Source organism: Azolla caroliniana, unplaced genomic scaffold (genome assembly GCF_043228905.1).
Source record: "Azolla caroliniana isolate FFs.n. ecotype wild unplaced genomic scaffold, voAzoCaro1.0.p SCAF_16, whole genome shotgun sequence".
NCBI lineage: Eukaryota > Viridiplantae > Streptophyta > Polypodiopsida > Salviniales > Salviniaceae > Azolla > Azolla caroliniana.
Genome location: NW_028230451.1, coordinates 15,527,184 through 15,543,604, shown reverse-complemented (window position 1 = coordinate 15,543,604; position 16,421 = coordinate 15,527,184).

Sequence of the window (16,421 nt, the reverse complement as noted above, 5' to 3'; positions counted from 1 at the left end):
TTCAGTACGTTCTGACGGATCGGCAGACTGCCGACATCTTCATCAAGCCTCTTTGTCTGGACAAGTTGCGGCAATTCTCCGGTGCGCTCGGGTTGCGTCACCTTGACGTGCCAAACTTGAGGGGGAGAACAGTTCCGAACGACCAAGCAAGGCAATAGGAAAGGAGCGGAGACCGCGACACCAAGTTTGTTGACTCGGTTGTCGAGTTTGACTTCGGATCGGCTGAAGAAGCCGAGGGCGGACCCGCGGAAAAGTCCGGAAGCGGACAGAAGGGGAGCAACCGAAGGAGAGAGCCGAAGCCAACCACGCATGGGGAAGATGACGCTGTCGAGGGCGAGAAGACCGAAGACGAGTTGGAGACAGCCAACTCGGAAAAGAGCGAAGACCGATCGGAGGTAGCCGAGTCGGTTCGGATGTTTGATTCAGATACGCTGAATCAACCGAGGTCTAAGCGGAAGAAAAGGCAGTAGGAGAAGCGTCAACATCGCAACAACAGAAGAGCTGATAAGGGTCACATGAGCAGACAAGCCGACCGTAAGGGTCGAAGCGTGTAGAGTCGAACAGGTCGAGGAGCGCGAGCAAGGCGAGAAGCCAGGAGGAACCGGTGCTGTGAAGATCCCGAAGAGCCTCAAGTTGAGCTTGAGGGGGAGTGTTGAGAGACAAGCTCAACATCGGCCGGATCAGCTGAAGAAGCTGAGGACCGGATCGGCTGGGACTGATCGGTTAGGCCGTTAGGAAAGATATTCCATGAGGAATATATTTGGGAGTTAGTGTAGGAGCTCTTAATGAGCATTTAAGTACTGTCAGTACTCCAGTCAGTCCTTCTAGGGTTTTGTACAAAGTGTTCATTGAACACATATATGTATAGTTTCTTGTCTTTCATAATATACTCTCCCTTTGGTGTCTTCTCTAAAACTCTCTCGGTCTCTCCCTCGTATACTGTGTAAGCTCAAGCTCTCCATTAAACCTGAGTGTTCTTCCTTCTGTTCTGTCTTTATACTTGCTTCCGCACGCTACTCTTTACAGCCTCAAAGTCTGGCTCTTCACTATTCATCGTACTATATGTAGATGATGTAGTCATCATTGGACCCGTACTCGATGAAACCGGCCGTGTGAAGTCCCAGTTGTTAGACACATTTGAAATGAAGGACCTGGGGGACCTTCATTATTTTCTTGGGATCGAGGTGATCCAAACCCCTGACGGCATATTTCTCTCACAAATGTCATTCTGTGCTGAATATGTTGTACAAGTTCAACATGACGGAATGCCGACCGATGTCCACACCCCCTGGACCGGAACCTGAAGCTACGTCCTGACTCCGAACCGGCCTGCAATAAGAAATAGTCCCGACCCAACATCAGTTATCCGGTCAGAGTGATCAACCAGTTTATGTAGAAGCCGACCGTTGTGATGATATGGCAAGACTCGAACCCATGACCTTACGCTACATGGGTCGAGCTCTTGACCATTAAACTATATATTGTAATACGTAGAATATTATTTTCATTTATGTTTTATTATAGAAAATTGATGTATATTCCAGATTTCTCTGGAACATTCTAGAAACTTCAGGAGTATTCCTTAGAACACTATAAAAGGAGGCACAAGGCATTATTTTGAACCAAATCGGTTCAACGCCAGTCTTAAGCCTCCTAGCTACTGTACATTTTCTTCACATAATATATATCTTTTCTTATCATCACTCTCTCTCTCTCTCTCTCTCTCTCTCTCCCTCCCTCTCACTCACTCTTTCCTTCTCTCGAGAGTTCTTCACCTCTCTTAGTACTAATACTTCTTTTAGTACTAATTCCTTCTCTGTCTTAGTATTGTTCCTGACAATTTGAACCGATTTTCCTACCCTTTTGTTACTCTTCTTATAATATATAATCTGTTATCATCATCTCTCGTCCTCGCTATCTCTCTCTCTCTCTCTCTCTCTCTCTCTCCTCTGTTCTCTTCCTCTCGGGAGTCTTACGTAGTCCCATCCCCTTAGTTCTAATAGTACTTCCCTTCTCTAGTACTAATTCTCTCTTTGTTTAGTACTAATCCTATCTCTGTTTAGTACTATTCCTGACAGTTTGAACTAATTTTTCCTTCTGTCTCTCTCCTTTCATACTAATCACTTATTTCTCTTTTCTTTTCATCCCATGGCCACAGTTAGCGCTCAGGAATATCAATCTGTTTTCTCAGAGTTTCAATGCCTAAAAGAGAAGTTCCTTGCTTTGGAACAAGAAAATCAACGGTTGCTGGGGGATCTTCAACAAATCTCCTTAGAAAAGCAGCAAACACAACAACAACATGGGGAACTTACATTACGCGTGCAACAACTCGAAGCAACCATCGTAGTGATGCAACAACAAGGCCCCGGAACACAAGGGATTCACAAGGAACCCAAGATTGGCCTTCCCACGAAGTTCGATGGAACACGATCGCAGTTTAGAGGGTTCCTTAATCAGGTACGATTAGTTATTCAAATGCATCCTTCCTGATATCCTACCGATGCATCACGAGTGGGTTTAGTAGGGACGCTGTTAAGTGGCTCAGCGTTGGCATGGTTCGCTCCACTGTTGGAAAAAGAGTCTCCATTACTCAACAACTTTGAAGAATTTATAGGTGAGTTTAAAGCATGCTTTGGGGATACTGACAGCATAAGGACCGCAATCAACAAAATCTGGCGATTACGCCAAGGAAACCGTCCAGCCTCTGCATATGTTGCAGATTTCCATCTACTTGCCGCTGACATCCCTTGGGATGATCAAGCGCTGATGGAGCAATTTCGTTATGGTTTACGCAACGATGTCAAGGATTTACTCTTGACTTTCCCTGAAGAGCCAAAGTCCTTAACAGAAGCAATCAGTCGCGCGGTAAGATGTGATAACCGCCTCTTTGAGCGACGTTCGGAACGACAGCTACAGATGCCGAGGGCAAGATCAGAGCCCACCTACGCCTCAATGGTAGCAAAACCTTTACCCAGGGAGTACTATAATGCGCCTCCAGTGAATACTCCGACTCCGATGGAGATTGACGCTACACGTCGTCGAGGACCATTATCCGAAGAAGAAAAGCAGCGATGCCGAACAAATCGACTATGTCTCTATTGTGGTGGTCCAGGACACATTGCAATCAATTGTCCCCATAGGCCAAGAAGACAGGTAAACCAAATAGTCGCTAGTTCTAATTGTACTAAACCCGAGCCTATTTTAGTAGGGATATCTGATAGTCCTAATAGTACTAATAGCCCAGATCTAGCGAACAGATTTGATGTCCTTAGTCAGTTAGAAGAAGAGTTAAACGACTAAGTCCAGCCAAAATAGGAGCCGTTTGGTTGGACAACCCTAGATCTGTGCAACCCATTAGTGGTTCCATTCCCTCTAAGCAAGTTAGTGATGTGTTCGTAGCCCAAGTAATAGCTAGTACTAAAAGTACCCCTCCAGTATATGTCCTAGCACTCCTAGATTCCGGAGCTAACTCTTGCTTTATGGATAAGAAATTTGCTCAAGCTCATAAGATATCCCTAAGAAAACGCTAGTGTCCAGCCTCTGTAGTAGTCATTGATGGACGTCCCATTGCTTCCGGAAATATCATAGAAGAGTCAGAGCCCATTAATATTGTCCTAGATAACTTAGCATGTGTAGTATCATTTAATATTATCAGTATCCCAGAACATCCTATAGTTTTAGGATTACCGTGGTTCGAGTTACATAACCCAGACATAGATTGGAGAACAAGATAAATCCGGTGTCGACAAACCCAAGGGTCAACTCAGAAGATGGCAACCATTTCGCTACGTCAGTTGTGTAAAGAAGGGCACAAGGAGGAAATGTTCCTCTTTGCAATATCAGTAAACCCCTCCAGCACCATTAAAGAAGAATCCACCGTTCAACTTCCTGAGAAGTATCGTCATTACGCCGATGTGTTCGATAAAGTACAAGCCAACACACTTCCTCATCAGCGACCATACGATTGCCCCATCAATTTACAACCGGGAAAAGAGCCGCCATGGGGACCAATCTACAATTTGTCACCAACCGAGCTGGAAGTCCTTCGGGCCTATATAGAGGAGAATTTGGAAAATGGTTTCATTCGGCATTCGAAATCTCCAGCCAGCGCGCCCATTTTCTTCGTCAAGAAAGAGGATGGATCGCTTCGTCTCGTTGTAGATTACCGTAGCCTGAATAAGGTTACAATCAGGAATAGGTATGCTCTTCCCCTTATCTCAAGTGTTTTAGAACGGATCAATGGTGCCAGGTTCTTCACGAAGATCGACTTACGGGGAGCATATAACCTCGTATGGATCCGGCTAGGAGATGAATGGAAGACCGCGTTTCGTACCAGATATGGGCACTTCGAGTATACGGTCATGCCATTTGGCCTCACTAATGCGCCGACAGTCTTCCAGCACATGGCTAATGATATATTCCGAGATCTATTGGATGATTGTTTGATCATCTATTTGGATGATCTACTGGTTTATTCAAAGACCCAAGAAGAACATGATTCTCATGTACTATTAGTACTAAAATGACTTCAAGAACATGGTCTGTATGCAAAGCTTGAAAAATGTAGCTTCGGGTGCAACCAAGTGGAATTTCTCGGCTACATCATTTTGTCAGAAGGCATCTCCATGGACCTAGCTAAGGTCAAAACGGTGGTAGAATGGCAGACTCCGCGTTCGGTGTGGGATGTGCAATGCTTCCTAGGCTTTGCCAATTTTTACCGGAAGTTCATACAAGATTACTCAAAGATCGTTCTACCTCTCACACAACTTACCAGGAAGGGACAACCGTTCATCTGGTCTGAAGAAACGGACATGGCTTTCGAGGGTCTTAAAAAGGCATTTACATCGGCTCCGATTCTAGCTCATGTCGATCCGGAAAAACCATTCATTATCGAAGCTGACGCATCGGATTTTGCATTGGGGAGCATTTTGTCAGAACAAGGGAATGATGAGAAGCTACATCCTGTGGTTTTTCACTCACGCAAGTTTGATGCCGCCGAAATCAACTATGAAATTCATGATAAGGAGCTATTGGCAATAGTGGATTCTTTTATGCAATGGAGGCATTTTCTGGAGGGATCCTCTCATCCGGTCACCGTATTTAGTGACCACAAGAACCTTGCCTACTTTCAGGATGCTCGTGTGTTGAATCGACGTCAAGCTCGGTGGGCCCACTTCCTCATTCGTTTCAACTTCAAAATTACATATCGTCCGGGGAAGCACCAAGGGAAGGCAGATGCATTATCACGACGTTCGTATCTAGCACTCCGTCCCGGTGAGCCAACTTTCGATAACCAAAAACAAGTCATCTTGGGACCGACACGACTACAAGTAACACAGATCTTTGACATGCCCATGGATTCCTGCGTTATCGATACCATACGCGAAGACTTGAAGACAGATGTGTTCGCCCAAGCTATACTAGCATAAATTGATCCCTCTCGAGTGTCGTGTTCACAATCGCAACCAACAGGTACGGACTATCGGCAATTCAAATACCATGATGGATTACTCTTCTTTAAAGAACTTTTGTATGTTCCTAATGGTTCTTGCCGCCTTCCAAGTAGTACAAAACTGTCATGGCACATATACAGCTGGGCATTTTGGTAGTACTAAAACATTACATTTAGTACAACGATCATTTTGGTGGCCCTGTATGCGACAATTTGTCGAGGATTTTGTTCGGACTTGTGATACATGCTGCAGAGCAAAAATGCCAAGGCATCATCCATATGGTTTATTAGAACCATTACCAATTCCAAGCAAGCCGTGGAAATCCATTGCTCTAGACTTCATCACAGATCTTCCAGTCTCTAAGGGGTTCAATGCGATTCTAACGGTGGTCGATCGATATACGAAGATGGCTCATTTCTTGCCATGTACTAAGGAGATCTCCAGTGAAGACACTGCCGAAATTGTCATGAATGAAGTATGTCGGCATCATGGACTTCCCGATAGTATCATCAGCGACCGTGGACCCCAGTTCGTGTCAAAATTCTGGAAGCACCTTTTTAACATGCTCAAGGTCACTTGTAACCTCTCCTCCGGCTACCACCCACAAACCGCCCGCCAAGCCGAACAAACCAATTAAACGCTGGAGCAGTATCTGCGGTGCTTTCTTAGCTATCATCAGGATGATTGGGCATATATTCTCCACTTCGCCGAATTTGCCTATAACAACTCTATCCACGCATCCACTAAAGTTACGCCATTTTATGCTTATACGGGATGTCACCCCCGGTGGTGTGTACTTGAAACCCCAGAGGTGTCCACACATCCTTGCGCAGAGGATCGTTTGGAGAGGTTTATGCGGATCGTCATTGACTCCCATCTAGTTTTTACATTGGAGATCAGGTATGGCTATTCCGACGACACATCAAGACTACTCGCCCATGCGAGAAGTTGGATTATCGGCGATTAGGTCCTTTCCGTATTATAGGAAAGATTAATGATGTCGCTTTTCGTCTTGATCTACCTCCACAACTTCAGATACATCTGGTGTTTCATAGTTCTCTCCTCGAACCCTATCAAGAGAACAACAACCTAGGACGTATTACACAGCCTCCACCCCCGATCAAGCTTGAAGATGGACCTGAGTACGAGGTTGCCGCCATCCTTGATTCCAAGCTTGTTCGCAACAAGCTCTACTATCTAGTCGATTGGCTAGGATATAGTCCCAGTGAGAGTACTTGGGAACCGATAGAGTATGTCACCAATGTTCGTGCTCTTCTTGAAGACTTCCATCGTCAATATCCAGAAAAACCAGGTCCTCAATCCAAAACGACTCGTTACACTCGTCGTTTTAAAGGGGGGATAGTGTCATGATATGGCAAGACTCGAACCCATGCCCTTATGCTACATGGGTCGAGCTCTTGACCATTAAACTATACATTGTAATACGTAGAGTATTATTTTCATTTATGTTTTATTATAGAAAATTGATGTATATTCCAGATTTCTCTGGAACATTCTAGAAACTTCAGGAGTATTCCTTAGAACACTATAAAAGGAGGCACAAGGCATTATTTCGAACCAAATCGGTTCAACGCCAGTCTTAAGCCTCCTAGCTACTGTACATTTTCTTCACATAATATATATCTTTTCTTATCATCACTCTCTCTCTCTCTCTCGATCTCTCTCTCCCACCCTCTCACTCACTCTTTCCTTCTCTTGAGAGTTCTTCACCTCTCTTAGTACTAATACTTCTTTTAGTACTAATTCCTTCTCTGTCTTAGTACTGTTCCTGACAACCGTGGAGGACCTTCATTGCACATAGACTATTGTGATATGTGAGTGGCATGAAGGATTGGGGACTGTTATACCGACATGGTATAGCCAGGAAGCTAGTCGGATATACCGATGCCGACTGGACTGGTGATGCATCAAATCGCCGATCCACCTCTAGTTACATGTTTTCTCTTGGTAGCGTGACTGTTGCATGGAGCAACAAAAAGCAGTCAATAGTGGCTCTATTGAGCATTGAGGCTGAATATCAGGGCCCTACCATTGCCACCTGGCTTCAACGACTACTGCAAAACTATGAGATCGAGGTACCGACCCCGATCCTGATTTCTTGCAACAATGTAAGCATCATACAGCTCGCCAAGAACCCTATATTCCATGCTCGGACAAAGCACATAGAAGTGCATTATCACTTTGTTTGTGAGCGGGTCCTGAGCAGTGAAGTTGAATTTCGGTATGTTTACACGGATCGGCAGGTTTCCGACATCTTCACCAAGCCGCTCGGATCGGACAAGTTGCAACACTTTTCAGAGATGCTTGGTCTACAACATCTCGACATGCCGCACTTGAGGGGGAGAACGGATGGCACCGGACAAGGAGCTGGAGAGGAAGAAAGAACCAAAGGGGGAGATGAGCAGAAAAAGGAAGCCGAGCCGATCGAAGGACTCGGCACATCCGAACAAATTTGAGCAAGCAACCATAGAGCCGATCGGAAGAAGGCCAAGACCTGGACGTGGTCCGATGTGGTGAAGGGCTTGAAAACGGAAGACGAGTTGGAAACTACCAACTCAGACAAGAGCCGATTCGGTTCAACAATTTGATTCGGAGGAGCCGGATCAACTTAAGGCCAAGTGGACAAGAAGGCAACGGAAGTCGACACCGATACGGAGGAACCGATGGGTCGATAAGCGTCGGAGTCACAACATCGAAGGCACTGAGATGGGCCTGTTGAGCTAACAAGCCAACCAAGGAGGTCGAGGTGCGCAGAATTGGGCAGGTCGTGGGAAGCGGAACTAGACTAGACGAGGAGCGCGAGCAAGGCGGGAAGACGTGAGAAGAAGCCAGAGGAAAGGACCGGCTATTGTAGACACTAAGATCACGATCTGACCTCAAGTTGAGCTTGAGGGGGAGTGTTGAGCGAGCAAGCTCAATTGGATCCGGATCGGTATCTGGAACGGAGAGCCGGATCGGTGTTCGGATGGTATCTAGAACCAGGAGCCAAATCAGAGAGCAAGATTGGATTGCAACCGGTAGGCCGTTAGAGGCCTACGGATCTAGCCTAGTACATAGGCATAATTTTGGGAGTCAGTGTTAGTCGCTCGTATGAGCATTGAAGTACTTGTCAGTCCTTTATCGACTTGTATAAAAGTGCTCTATGAGCACATTCTATGTACACGTAGTGTATTATCATTTTGAATTGAGTTTTTATGTTCTGCTGTCTCTATCTCTCCCATGCATTCTCTATTAAACCTTCTCTCTACGTTTTGTTGGTATCTGGCTGAGCCAGTTTGTCATACGCTTTCGCATATTAACTTTGACAGTTCCAATCCCAAGTTATAAAAGTAATCCTTCCGTTCTTTACACTCTTGTTTAACCCTCACACTTTATCCATGTGTATAGAATACTACGACAAAACTTACCACGGGATATTATATGGTCATGCCCGTAACATACTCCCCCCCCTCTTTAAAACATTGCACTCTTGCAATGGAAAGTTAGGAAATCTAGTTCTAAGAGTATTTTCATGTTCCCATGTGGCATCTTTGATAGACTTATCCATCCATTTAATTTTAAATTCTCGGATTATTTTAGAATGCAAGTGTTTCATTTTAACATCGAGAATTCTCTCACGCACATGTGGTTCAGAAGATAATTCTTTAGAAGTAACCAGAGTTTCAGTTGTAGTTGTATTGTCGCCAGAACCAAGAAGTTCTTTTAGACGACTTACATGAAAAACTGGATGGATTTCAACGCCATTAGGAAGAGCGAGATGATAGGCTGATGAACCAATGCGTTTGAAGTGTTGGCATAAAAGGTCGACTCCTTCCACTTTGTATCCTAGTGTGTGAACCTGTCCAAATAGTTCGGGCTTAGTATATAAGCAATAACCTAACATTGTAACAAAATCTTCTTGATCATTTTTGTATCTTGAGTCTCAGAGAGAGAGAGAAAATAGAGAATAACGAGAATCACCATTGAAGCTTAACTTTTTGTCTATCTACTCCTCTTGATACATATGTATGTATGTTGTTTGTTGTGCATAAACGACAAGTCCTCAAGCGTTCTTCCATGCATATCGTACATCAAGTGGTATCAGAATGACTTGCTGTTCGGCGGCAACAAAACAACAAAATGAATGGAAGGAAAAGTCTAGGTCAGTGAAGAATCTCACTTTCAAAACGGAATATGGCTTCCACATCTGGTATAGGAGTTGAAGTCCGAAAGTTCAACGACAAAATTTTTTCCCTATGGAAGGAGATGATGTAGGATATCATGATCATCAAAAGACAGGTCGAAGCCATTCGACATAGTTAAAAACCTGCTTCGATGTCAAGTGAAGAGTGGAGATCATTAGACGAAATTGTGCATTCCACCATCCAAATGCATCTAACCGAGAACGTCTACTTCAACATGGCCAAGGAGAAAACTAACAATCGGCAACGATTCGGTTCAGTTCGGTTTGGTTTGGAGGTCCCAAACCCAAACCGGTTCAAACTGAGCTCTTAAGAAAAAGTTGAAACTTAAACCGAACCGAACCACGAAACCGTCTTAACCGAACTGTTTACAAAAAAATCGAACCTAAACCAAATGGTTCTAAAGACTTATGAACCGTTAAAACCACGGTTTCACGGTTTGGTTTTGGTTTCTTTTTATAAACAAATTATCGATGTTTTTTCTAAAATTTACATAAGCCCACATGCTAAATTTATGATGACATCTAACAATAAATAAAAGATAATAAAAAAATCTTAAAACTTGCTAGAATATGTCAATAACTTCCAAACATGTATATATAATACAATATTAATTCAATGTCCAAACATGGTGATATTACTTTGATTCCACCAAGTAGGCTTTATTTCTAATCAATATAAAAATGAATTTTGGGTTTCTCCATGATCAATTACATGTCAATAACTTCAAAACATGTATATATATATATATATACAAAATGTCATTGATTCAATGTCCAAATAGGGTGAAACTCTTATTCCACCATGTAATATTATTTTTAAGAAATAATATAAACTGCATCAGAAGTAGAGATTATTCTAGAAATAGGGTTTGTTGTACTGCTACTTCTAAGCTTTCCCCATGAATAGTGTAGGATCCAACCGGAACTATAGAAAATTTCATATTTACCAACAAATAAGAACCGAGTGTGACAAATAAGCAAACTATTGTATTAGGTGTTAACTGGCAAAGAAAAGCTATTACCTTAGGAGGGTTGCTCCAAGATATTTCAGGACACATATTAAATTTTGATTCCGTGCGAGCTTGTTTTGCATGAAATCTTCGATGAATATCATACATTTGATTGTGATAATTATTGCTTGAAAAATCTTTTCTGGGATCATTGGAATGGATGAGGTCCTAAGATAGATGGGCAGTTATCCCAAAGAAATAATTGCACCTGTATAACCCACTACCAAGAAATTAGCCATTGACCTTAGATTTACAATTTCTGCATGCTAGAAAGATATTATCTAATAAGTAATACATCGAAGTAACAAGTTCATATCCAAATTCCAGAAAATGATATGATATCATCATATCAGAACCACATACCATAATTCCATTCCATTACCTGAACAACCATTGCATACCAATTCCCCCATATAATATAGAGCATCAATCCTAGAGCGCCATATTCACTAAGCCTTGTAGCAAGTCCAACGTAATCCTCACAAATACAAGGAACAAATTACTGATTAATGTTTACAACAAAATGTGGATGTATTATTATTTATAAAGATTACATTATAAAGTAGATGAAGAATAAACCCACCTGTTTGAAACCTCAATCAACTTCTGAAATTCACCTGTCTAAAAGCTTGTTGGAACTTAATTTGTCAAATTATGTAAACAAATAACTAAATACGAAGCATAAAAAACATTAAAATCCATAAAAAAATGAAGACCTTAGAAAATACCAAAAAGTCATGTGCTATTTTATAAACATGAATAAGAAGAGTATGAAACTAAAAAGAAATATATGGGTAATTAAACAAATGATCTTGTTTGACTCACCCTATAGTCCACTACATCATCCTCCATAGCAATATCCTCCACATCTATATCCACGTTATTATATGCTTCACTAAAGTCTCCAGGTAGTCTCCATCACAAATCAAGATTGATAAACACGAATGTCAATCTACAAAATAGTGGCACATAGTTCTTTATGGCCTTCCATTGTGGGCTATCTAAGAAAGGTCAAAGCCAGGACAAGCACACTAAAGAATGTCAAACTAGCAAAATCAAGTATGACTTCTTCTTAACGAATTGCAATCATCGTGTCCTTATCAAAAGTTGGATTGTACAAGGCTGAATCATATTCATGTACAACTAGCTATGAAGATTCAACTAACATTCCATGTATCTACAATTTCTCATACTTATTACTTTGGTGAGAAAGCAATCTCCATCACAAATCAAGATTGATAAACAAGAATACCACCAAAAGAAAATGAAAATGATCATTGATAATATGACTATTTTGATGAAAAATTATTAAACACACCTCTATTCAGACTCACAGGCTACACAAGAAGAAGGAGAAGGAGAAATACCTTTATTTGTGTGAGCTTCGAGAGTTTGTTTTCGAAGAAGTAGAAGAAGAAGAAGAAGAAGAAGAAGAAGAAGAAGAAGAAGAAGACGCGTTTTTTAGAAGTTAGGTCAAAATCAGTTTTCAATTTTTTTTAAATTGATAAAATTTACCTTTATTTATAAAATTGTCACCCAAACCGTTGTCGAGATAATTACGCAAGTGCGTGTGAAAATGAGGCGGGACCGCGGGGGTCTCGAACCAAAGAGCAAGCAAGGGAGGAGAAAGAGAGAGAACCGGCTACGCAGGACCGGGGATACGCAGGGACACGGCCCTTCAACACGGAGAACGCGAACAGACACCGACACAGACAGATGCGAATGACTAAATAAGTGTATTAACAAGAACGGCTAACACGACTACAACCCTCGATGGGGCACAGGTTGTTTACAACCGAACAGGCCGGCGAACAGATGCCGATGCCTGTTCGCTTCGAAACACAAACGGGGTAGCAGGTCGGAGGTGCTGCCGGAAGCACTCGGGCGTTCCTCGAAACAGCGCGAGCCTCCTCAGAACCCTGCACAGAAGCTATGGAGCTCCAGAAGCAAGGAAACACAGAGAGAGAGAGAGAGAAACGCCCAGAAACGGTCCGGCAGCACTTCGTCCTCTCCGCGCGAGATCCCCACTTCTATTCTTCCTCTTCCTTTTATAGCCCGTCAAGAGGCCGTTTGGCATTAACTGCATACCCCCGAATCTACCCACCTAGGATCCTCGTATGTACTTCTTGGCGCGCGTGTGTGCAGAGCCGTTTCCCACGCCTTGTTCCTCCGATTCCTCTTGTGGGCGGTTTTCTTCACGACATCCGCCCCCACCTAACCGCGCATCCACCGGTATGCGCCAAATTAAGTTGGCACGGAGAAAACCGGCCCGCCTTTACTCTTCGCCTGCCGGCCCTTTCTCGGCCTCGGATCGGTCGTCGCTGCTGTCCAGGAGAATCGGGTCGGGTTCGTCGTCGTGCCGCTTCTTGAAAGCTTTGATCCTCTTCCCGGCCACGGGTATCACTATTCTCGTACCGTCGAGTTCCGCCAGATGATACGTCCCGTTGTCGTTGGCGCTCTGTACCGTGTACGGCCCGAACCATCTCTGTGCGAACTTCCGCGTTGCTCGGTGCTGGTTGTCGAGGCTGCTGTCGTAGACGAGCACCCAGTCACCTTCGTCGATTTTCTTCGGTCGTAGCCGGTGCGATCGGTCGAACCGGGCTTTGTTCTTTGTCCTCGCCACCCGGAGCTTCTCCGTAGCCAGTGCCACGTCCTCCGGTCTCCGCTCGAGCTGTCGTATACGCGCGGCCAACAACTCCTCCCGGCTCATCTCGTCCCTCCAGTCGACCGTTGCCCACGAGGAGATCGTCCGTTCAATCGGCATGATCGGCTTCTGGCCGAACATGAGCTCTGTCGGCATGTACCCGGTTACCGAACTGTGCGTGGTCCGGTCTGCCCACAAAGCATAAGGTAGGAGCCGCGGCCAGTCACCGATTCGGCCTCCGCATGCCCGAACCAACGCTTTGACGATCGGTCCGTGTCCGCGCTCCACCTTTCCATTCGCCTCCGGATTGTACGCAGTGGTGAGCGAGAGCTTGACCCCCAGCCGGTCGAATAGCTCCGCGGCTTCTTCGGCGTCCAACTCCCCTCGGTCAGCCACGATCTTCCCGACGCACCCGTACCGGCATATCACGTCCTCGATTAGGAACCGACACACGGCCGCGGTCGTCTTGTTCTGAAGAGCTCGGCCTTCCACCTGGTTCGTCAGGTCTTCCCGTGCTAGGACCAGATACCGCATCTGTCCTACCCCCATCGGCATCGTCACCAGATCTACCATCCATTTGAAGTGGATAGTCGGAGGGTACGTAGGGCGAAGCCCGTCCCGGTGTCGGACTATCGAGTGCATCTGACAACTCTCGCAAGTTGACACGAACCGATGCACGTCCCGGTACAATCCCGGCCACCAGTACTTCCCCTTCAGCTTCTCAAAAGTCGCCCACGTTCCACGGTGTCCAGCCCAAGGGCTGTCGTGGTGGGCCGCCAGTAGCTCCTCCTGTTCTTCCTTCATCGCCACCACCCGGAGCGGGACGCCGTTCCTCTTCTTCGGGTGCTTCCACAAATTCCCATCTCGGAGAAAGAATCGATATGCTTTCTTCCGGATCCGGTTGGCCTCGTCCTTCGTCCATGACGCATCGGGCATCATTGTCTTCAAAAACCCGCCGATCTGCAGCCACTCCCCGTCGTACTTGCTCGCGTCGAACTCGTTAAGCGCCGGAGTGCTCATCCCGTCGGTCGTTATGTATGCCGCCTCGAAGAAATCCACGCCGACTTCTTCGTCTTCCGAAACCATGCCGCCCTCGTCGTCGAACCTCGCCCTCGAAAGCATGTCGGCCATGGCGTTGTCTTTCCCGGAAATGTGTCGTATTTCCGGGTCCAGGGACTTGATGTACGCTATCCACCTGAGCATCGCCAGGTCCGGGGTCGCGCATCCGGAAACCATACCGAGAATCGGCAGGCAATCCGTCTCGATGATCACTTCTGTCCCTATCAGGTAATCTTTGTCGGCCTTAACCGCCGAAACAATACCCCAGAGTTCGCGTTTAACCTGGGCGTATCCTCGCTGTCGTTCACTGAGGACTTTCGCGCCGAATCGGATCGGAAACCGATTGCCGTCCTCGTCTTCCTGGTTCACGACCCATCCGATCCCGGTCGGACTGGTATCCACCGTTATGAATACCGGGGTGCCCTTCCCGTATACCGCCTTCCGGAGTGCCGGTGCCGCTGCAAGGGCCTCTTTCAGCTTTCGGACCGACTCCGCGTGCTCGTCCAGCCATTCGAAACTTCGCCCCCTTCTCAGCAACCCGTACAGTGGCTCCGCGACGTGCGCGTAATGCGGGATCCATATGTGGTAGAACGCGCATGCCCCCAGAAATCTCCGTACTTCCGTGACCGAGCTGCAGTCGGGCTTCATCGCGGAGATGGCTTCTACCTTTGCCGGAGACGGTTTCCGGCCATATGGTCCGCACAGGTGTCCGACCACCATGATTTCTGACTGCCCGAAGGCCGACTTCTCCCCGGAGAAGGTGAGTCTCGCATCCTCTAGCCTTTGCAGCACCTTCTCGCAGTCGTCGATGTGCGTCGCCACGAATCGCCGGCATCCGTCCGGCCCGATCGTCTCGTCCTTTTCTTCCACCGGGCATCCCTTGATCGGGATGTCATCCAGAAACGGCATGGTGATGTCCGGGATACAGTCCCTCAGAACCTTGTTCATCGCATTCACCATGTGGGCCACCGAGTTGGTCCCTCCTTGCGGCAGTGTACACATCCGAACTAGGCCGAGGGGAGTTCGCATCGTCGTAATGTCTCTGCTCTCCACGGCTAGCTGGAACTGGTCGTACCCTGAGTATAGATCCCCGACCGAGTAAATTGACCTTCCGGCGAAGGCCTCCGCGAACTCGTCTATGGTCGGTCCGATCCCTGCGTTCCGAATGGTCACTCGATTGATCGGCTGCAGGTCCTGGATGAAGCGCAACGAACCGTTTTTCTTCGGTACGGTAAACCATCGATTCGAATATGGGGCGCTCGACGGCTCAAGAATTCCCATATCAACTTTCTGCCTCAGCAGCTCCATCAACTTCGGGATGTGAGCTCTCGGAACCGGGATTGGCTTGAGATTCCATGGTACATGCGGTACCGTGAATATCACCATTGGCTCCACGATCGTCGGGTCAACGCACCCGATTTCCTCCGGCGAGAATGCGAAGGCTTTCCCGTGCCTTCCGAGCATTCTCCGAAACCGGTCTTCCTCCGCCGGCAGTAGGAACCCGCCCCCACCTATTTTGAGCTCTCGGAGCGTCTCGTCGGTGAAGGTGTGCCCTATGCAGGCCGGATCTCGTAGACTAGGGTCCGATGCAACCCCTTTGATTCTCGACGCGCTGTCCTCCGGTAAGGGTGCCGCGACTGGCCTTACCTTCCGGTCCACAGTCTTGTACTTGGTGCTTACGCGGGCCGTCCGAACTGACTCGAGTCCTCGACCGAAGTCCATGATGACTCCGTACATCTCCTCGGAACACACCGGTATCGTCCGGTCTTCGTTAAGGCCTTCTTCGACCACCTTTCCCAGCGTCCCCAAGGTGTCGTCGAATGAGACCGCCTCCACGGCTCCGCTGATTTCCTCGTCAGGGCCGAGAACTCCGCACGCTCGAAGTCTCCCCTCCGCCTTTGTCTTCTCTCGGCCGCCGATGCCGACTATCGTACACGCTCCGCTGTCGGAGAAGCAAAATACCCTACCTGTCGTACACGGTTTTATCGTACAAATGTGGGGTTTTCCCGGAGCATCCGGACTGTCGCGGCCCCACGCCTTGGCAGTCCTCT